We start from the raw sequence: 8,641 nt of genomic DNA on the forward strand, positions 1-8,641 counted from the left end.
ATTTATAGCGTGTGGTATAAGGGTTGTTAAGTTTAAAGTGACTGTGGGAATTAAGTGTATTACAAAGTTGTATCGAGAAAGAATAAAATAGTTTTAATCAAGAAGGGACTTGTATCGCTGAAGTCACTCGGAAAGAATTTTTACCGGAAATTATAAAACAATCAGATACATAACAATACGTCTGATGATGGCCTAAGTAAAGAGACGAAACGTAATAAATATCTCAAAAATCGACAACAACTTAGATTCAGTATCATCAATATTGTTATTGATATTTTATTATTACATAGACTGTACATTGATAAGAGTTTCTATGAATAAAGGACCTTTAGGAAATGTAAGGGATTAAGTTACTAAGAGTGTATCAGTAAAATATGAAGCATACTGGTGTATAATGTCGTTTAAAATGCACGCTATGCAACCATATTTTTTCTTTTTTATTTACAGGAAAGCCGTATAGGACTATTACAGGAAGACGTGACTGAAATTATCATTAGTCTTATTATGGCGTTGCATCACACAAATTACTGATCAACAACTTATGCTTCGCCAGTATAAGACACCATAAGACACTTTGCATATCTCACCACTTTATTAGACCGACCGAGGAATATTGGTAACCCTCTAGTGTTCCGCCAGCCTTTGCTACATAATAATGGTCAACATTTTATACCAAAATATGTCTCACTATAACACACTGAGTTGTAAGAATTGAATTGTAATGTTAGGAAGAAAGATACTTCCTTATGATTCATTATGATGTGCTGATGTTTAAATAACAGACACTGACAACTGTGGTTACTATTGACAACTACAGTACTGTATTTTATCTTAAAGAGTTGCTAGATAGTCAAGTAATAAAAATAACTAACAGAATCACTATAACATTTTATTTTAATTTGTTAGAACGATCCAATAACAAACATCTAATTGATGATATCATAACTTACAAATAACGGTTATGGTTAACTTTGATAGAGACGATTATTTAGTATTTTTATCAGAGTTAATGACAGAATTACTTTTACTTTTGTACTAATATATTTACGTTTTTAAAGAACATTATGATAATGATAGCCTCTCCTAGTGGCTCAGCGGTAAGTCTGAAGGTTTATAACGCTAAAAATCAGGTTTCGATACCCGTGTTGGGAACAGCACAGAAAACTCATTGCGTACTTTTGCGCTTAACAACAAACATACAAAAAAGACAATGATAACTTGAATACATAATGACACAGTATTTTCAAACTGTCCGTACAAGGGCTGTGAATTGACATGTTCTATTTACTAACTCTATTTTTGTGGTATATTTATATAATTACTGTTGCACCACCCATTTTTAAGAATATATCTCTAAGAACGTTAATTAAAAATCAGATTCTGGGTTGAATATTCCAAACTGAAGAATAGTAGGTTAGTTAGTGGTTTTAAAGTAATTACCATCTATTTCACGAGGAAACTAAATACGTGACGCTGAAAAGTCTTGGAAAATTTACGTCAGTGTATGATATCAAGTCACGACAAGAAACTTTGGGTGATGGTTGATACGCCCATAACCGCCACCCACATATTTTTATTTGTAAGGAAAATAAACTAAAATCAAAAGGTAAAACATGTCGCTCTTTTTGTATCCATTTACTTAAAAATATAGAATCTTTAAAAAAGTTATAAATACACAGTGCCCCCCAGTGGCACTGCGGAATGTCTGCGGACTTACAACGCTAGAAACCGGGTTTCGATACCCGTGGTGGGCAGAGCACAGATAGCCCTTTGTGTAGCTTTGTGCTTAACTTCAAACAAATACACAGAAGTAAAATAATTTTCTTATAACGTTTATCTTTGTATTGCAAGTGTTATTATAAAGAAAAGAAACTTCTACAATTTAAAGCTAAATTGTTTGTTTACACAGTAAAGTTGGTTCATGAGCGCTGAAACTGAAACCTAAGTAGAACATTTTCGAAAGAGCTTCTAATAATGAAAATATTTTATCTTATTAAATTTCCATTCCTTTATATTTTTCAACGTAACATAAAATCTTAATTATTGAGTATTTTGTAGAGTGCTGTTAAAAAAATATTAGAAAGCGCGATTCTTGAAAGTGACATTGACAAACAGTTACAAACGTGATTTGGAAGTTCTTTTTTTTGGGGGGGGCCATCTTAAAGAAAATTGTATGCTTGTTTACAAGGTTAGTGTGCCTTTCGATGATTAACAAGGAGAAAGTGTTGCTTTAAGTGCAGTATAGATGAAGTGCTTATCAATTCAAGAAAATAGCTCATACTTGGTTGTATCAATATAAATCAATAAAGATAATAGTGCTATTTTAAATGAAACATAGATGAAGTGCCTTATCAACGCAAGCAAATGGATTGTCCTTGGTTGTATCAATATAAATCAATAAAGGCAAAAGTGTTGTTCTAATTGCAGTATAGATGAAGTGCCTTATAAACACAATAAAATGGGTTATACTTGGTTGTATAAATATAAATCAATAAAGAGAAAAGTGCTGTTTTAAATGAAACATAAATGAGGTGCCTTATCAACGCAAGAAAATGGATTGTTCTTGGTTGTGTCAATATAAATCAATAAAATGAAAAATGCTGTTTTAAATGCAGTATAGATGAAGTACCTTATCAACGCAAGAAAATAGATTATAAAGTTGTATCAATATAAATCAATAAAACGAAAAGTATTGTTTTGAGTGCAGTATAGATGAAATGCCTTAACAACAAGAAAAAGTGGGTTATACTTATTCTTAGCTAATTAAAAAGAAGAAACTGTAGTACTGCCCTCATACTTCTTTATGCAACAATCGAAACGTGGTTTACGCCCCTAACTACCTTTTGTTTCAACGTCGACATAATAGGTGGTGTTGCTTTAAAACGTCACTGATGCGACAGGTTCGTGAAAAATGTTTGTTTATTTGTTGGATTTTCGCGCAAAATTGCTCGATGACTTTGCACTAGCTGATTCGTGAACATAAAAACAAATTCTTAACGAGTAAGCAACTCATTGGTAAATTAGAAACACAATACTTCATCTTTGTCTGTGGGGATCATACCTTGAATTCAAGCTTTGTAAGCAAATTAAAAAACAACGTTTTATTAAACCTCAGAATTTAAAAGTATTTGGGATTATTCGTTCTAAATTAGTCGACTACCCCTTTATGGGAAGTATTTATTATAAGTACTTAACAATTCTAATTATTCAAATCATTAAATGAATTATTAAACAATTTTCTCTCAAGATTTTCATGATGTAATTAAAATTATTATGACATTGAATCAATCACACGTTATTTTAACACTTTACAAATGCTAATACGGTTGTTGTCGAAGCAAAAGGAAGGCGTGGCGCCAAGGGCAATATGTTCTGTACCTCTGTGTTTGGTTCACGACATATTGCCGATTATTCGATAGAAAATGCTGCTACGTGTTGACTTACGTGTTGTTACATGTTTTAAAGAAAAAGGAAGCAATAAGAGAAACATTTAATGTTTTTCATGGAAGCAGGATACTGAGCGTTTAGGACAGCATTGGTTCCAGCACCACATCTAACACCAATCGAGCAACGTTCACATCCGCAAAGTGGAAGCTGTGGTTGTAAAAATAGCTCTCCGACTCTAAAAGTCACCTACGATGAAGCTTGACAGATTTTCTGATAACGTGAACAAGATAACAAACAAATATTTGAAATAGATGAAGGCTCACAAGCCAAACAATTGACAATATTCCAGCCATAACTCGAAATCACTGTCTGTTTTCATGCTGAGGAAACAAGAATCACATAAACTCATTCAACTACATTCCTGTCAAGTTCTCCAATGCAGATTAAAATGGACTTTTGTTCCTTTCTTTTGCTAAAGTCTACAATCACATAGAGTGGAGAGCCTATGGAACGTTTACCAGTGTGTGTGGTCTAAGAGTGACCTCATTGTTCATTGCATAAGCTCGTTATTACAATGGAAGTGGCGATGTCGTTTACAAGTGGGATCATGACCAATAGGATGAGCACGAACGACGACGAAGAAAGTAATGCAAGGGACTTGGAACATCGTTCTTATAAAATACGATTAACTTTAGTTCTACTACAGCTTATCAGCAATTCGCAAATCTAGCTCAATTTTCTTACCACTGTTTTACCAGTCTACTTTAACCAGTATATTTCAATGTATGTATAAATAATTCTATAACGTTATATTCAATTATCGAGAATATGTTTCTACTCTCAGTTCAAGCAGTTAAATAGTCTGGAGTTTCATATAGCATAAAATCAAGTTAAATAATCAATTTTAAAACTCTGATTTGCCTTTGAATAGTATTCACACAAACACAAACAAAAACACTTTCGTGTTTAACATACAGAGCACGTAATGAGTAATTGAAATTTTCAACATTCCTGATGAAATAGGATGAGACGGAGATACAGATATGTAAATCAAAGCATCAGCTGATCAGGCAGATTGTCTATCTTAACTTTGAAAATCTTACGTATTTTCCAGTAGAAAAGTGCAGACTGGTTATTATTATTATTTTTAACTGTAGTTCTGAAGATATCGTCTCAGATTTTTTAAAGATAGATTTAAACTACAAAAACAAATCATGGTTTACGTTGTTATGTGCGTTTTATTTTACAAGAACTATTCGCATACCAAGAAATCCGGCCTGGCATAGCCTGGTGGTTAGGACTCTCAATCTGCGGGTTGCAGATTCGAATCCCACTATTGAACATTCTCGTCCCTTTCAGCCGTGGGGGCGTTATAATGGAACATTCAGTCCCTCTATTCGTTAGTAAAAAGTAGCCCAAGAATTGGCTGTGAGTGGTATTGACTAGCTGCCTTACCTCTAGTTCTATCACTTTTAAATTAGGGACCGCTAGCCCAAGTAGTTCCCGAGTAGCTTTGTGCAAAATTCAACAGACAAACACTCAAATCTTCATATAATACCAAATCTCGTTTAACGTTCACGTACAACCATCGACTTCATACTATTGCACTTTATCCTGATCAATGTTAATCAAAGTATTTTTTATAAAGCAGGGTCAAGTATAAAAAGAAACATGATTTTGTTTCCATGTTATTATTAACCTTCCGAAGAGTAAAATATTTAGACTTCAGCTTCTGCTTATCTACTCGTTTTGTTTGTTTGTTTTGAATTTCGCGCAAAGCTACACGAGAGCTATCTGCGCTAGCCCTCCCTTATTTAGCAGTGTAAGACTAGAGGGAAGGCAGCTAGTCATCACCACCCACCGCCAACTCTTGGGCTATTCTTTTACCAACGAAGAGTGGGATTGACCGTCACATTATAACGCCCCCACAGCTGAAAGGGCGAGCATGTTTGGTGTGACGGGGATTCGAACTGGCGACCCTCAGATTGCGATTCGAGTACTTTAACCACCTGGGCATGCCGGTCCTTATCTACTCGTTGCAACTTGTATTTACTTCTTTCGTTCTTAAATTTAGTTAAATTGTATTGGTAAAAAAAAAAAGTGGGAAAGGTAAAAACGTCAATAATAATCAAAATAAAGTTTAATTATTTCTGTATGTAGTCCATGGAATGCCCCTGGTGGCTCAGTGGTAACCTTTAGGGAACATAAAACTAAAATTCGTGATTTAATTCCTGCGTTTTACACAGAATAGATAGCATACTATGCTGCTTTGTGCTTAATGATAAACAAACAAGGTCATTGACCAAAACAAGCTAAGTACCAAGCAAGAAAAGCTGACTAGCAGGGGAATTATGCAAACATTAGGAGAACGAAAACGCTGAAATAGCTTAGCGCATCTTATAATACACAATAATTAGGTTACTATGTAGAAAAAGAATGATGTAACCTTAACCAAAAAATACTAAAACGTTGAAGAGAAATACCATCTGCTGTAAATTTCTCCTCGTTATTGTCATGCTATAGGTTCGATTTTTATCCGTTTACTAAGGTTTTACTAAGTAAAATTTCAAGTTTTGTTCGCCAAGAGTTGTTATTGAATGAATATAACTAGCTACACTGCTGTGAGATGGTGGGTGGGAAAAGATGATTAAAATGTGTAACACCACGGAATATATCACAAAAATGGCAACTAAACAAAAATTGAGACGTTTTACCGCTGAACACGAATATAAATCGGTCTTGGTGTAATTATGCTCAGGAACTGAGTTTTAAAAAGAGGATAATTAAAAATAAAAACAAAGCAATTCTCATTAAAGAAATACAGTTTAGGCTAATTTTGAACAAAAGCAACATAACATACATACGTTCTCTCGCGGAGTGTTTTGCAGTAACATTTGCAAAACTTTTTTCAAAGTATTAAAAAACACCTCACTCTACCTGATTATAAAGAAAATATATACAGTTATTTCATCTTTTAAACGGTTTTAATAACTAGCAGGTAACTTAGTTTACAAAAAAACAACAACATTTTATTCTGTAATATAATAACAGAAAAGATGTTCGCGCTGTTGATTATGATCCAGAAACAGCAGGAAACAGTTTCCAGAAGGTTTGCATATGTACGTAACCAAGAAGCGTCATTCGTACAGTATGAAAACAAAGTAGTAACAGAAATACGTCTTTGTTACTTGTTTGTTTGTTTCAAAATTTCGCGCAATGGCTATCCGCATATGGCCAGCTGTAATTTTGAATTGACAGACTGGAAAGAAGGCAGCTAGTCAATAGCACTCACCGTAAACTCTAGGATTACTCTTCTCTGACCAAAGAGTTTGTTTTGTTTGAAGTTATGCACAAAGCTACACAATGGGCTATCTATACTCTGCCAAGCACGGGTATCGAAACCCGGTTTCTAGAGTTGTAAGTCCGCAAACATACCACTGTTCCACTGGGGGCCTGACCAAAGAGAGGGATTTGAACGTCACTTTCATAACACATCCACTACTCCACTTTGGCAGCAACAGATCTGGAAAACCACGAATCTTTGGATTCACAATCCGGACAAGCTAACTACTAGGCCATGCTTGGCTCATTTATCCCTTGCAGTTCACACAATGAAATAGCACGCTTGAAGCTTTGATGAGGTTAGAAAGCATGGAGAAAGAAGTTAAATAATAATTACATATTCAGAAGTGTTTACGAATATTTATTCTGTGGATCGTTTGACAGGTCAGTGAACTTGACATCCCTTCTCCCAATTCTAGAACTAACCATTATTGACAAATAAGTAGTGCTGATTTTGTGCAGCAAATTCCAGGATTTGTTCTGCACTACAACCGGAATTATGGGACCATCTTTGTGGGGCTTACTTCACTCTAGCCCCCATCCCCAACACACATACACTGTGATCCACATAAAACTTAGCCCACATATTCAGTGCTGATTTTGTGTTAATTTGTGCCGCAAGTTCCAAATTTTGTGGTGAACTACATAGTTGTAGTTATGAGGCAATTTTACCTGTGTATGTATATGTGTGTGTGTGTGGGGGGGGGCTAATTTCACGACGGAATATGCCAATACGACATTAAGAAAAATGGCAGCAGTTCAAGGTTATGTGCATCCCGTGGTTGTCAGAGATAAAATCAGTTATTCTTCCGCAAAGATAATACTGTAGAGTGTTTGAAAAAAAAAATACACGAGTTAAGAATTCTATTAAGTGCAGACTCACCAGGGCTATATTGGATAGCTTTCCTTACGTGACATCTGCAACTAGAGTTCAAGATCTTGAAACTCTCGGTACTCAAACTTTCATTATTTTACAAAATTGTATTAATTATTATTTTTTTAATTAGTTATCTTATTCATTCTTTATTCAATTTTCGTATATATTAAGATATTTACCTTTTATTATACGTTGCTATATTCTGCTTCATGTAGTTATGTGTTATATCTTTATATACTTTTCCGCTGTTTCGCTTCGTAACTTACATAACTATTATTTAATCAAGAGTCAGCTGTATTTCTATGATGCCCCCCAGTGACACAGCGGTATGTCTGCGGACTTACAACGCTAGAAACCGGGTTTCGATGCTTAATTCCAAACAAACAAATTTCTATCATTTTCTGAAGTTAGCCTCAGGCTGAAATGTTTTAAAAAGTTCAAGTAGTGATGGTATGAACAAGAATTTTATTTGTTAAACTCTAAAGAAAACCGATAAGTTTTTTATTCATATACAGAAATGTATGAAATTAAAATATACATGTATATGTACTTAAACAACACTGAGGTAAATTATCTACAGTCAGCTAAGCCTATTGACAAATGCAACAAAGATACTCTTATAATATACTCCAACATTCATTAATTAAAGGTCTAACTTGTTGTACAGAGTAAACATACAGATGAAGATTTAGGTTGTAATTTACTTTCATTGTGATAGATTTCAGTATTACGTCATCAAACAATTCCCATGAATTATTATTTCTCTTGCAGCAAGCCACATAATGAACAAACTGGAGTTAAACCCCCCTCTTCCCTACAGACACAAAGATTGCCCCATAATTCTGGAAGTTGCGGCGCAAAGTAGAAATTAGCACAACACCAGCATTTAGTGCCAAGTTTCATATGGATTAGAGTCAGTGTATGTGTGTGTGTGGTGGTCGGCGGAGGGGAAGTCTCGGTAGGTAGGTAACCCGTAAACCCCGAAAGGAAGTAGTTGTAACTAACTAATTTAAACTTTTTAACGTTAGGTTAGGT

Source organism: Limulus polyphemus, unplaced genomic scaffold, assembly GCF_000517525.1.
Source record: "Limulus polyphemus unplaced genomic scaffold, Limulus_polyphemus-2.1.2 Scaffold179, whole genome shotgun sequence".
Classification (NCBI taxonomy): Eukaryota; Metazoa; Arthropoda; class Merostomata; order Xiphosura; family Limulidae; genus Limulus; species Limulus polyphemus.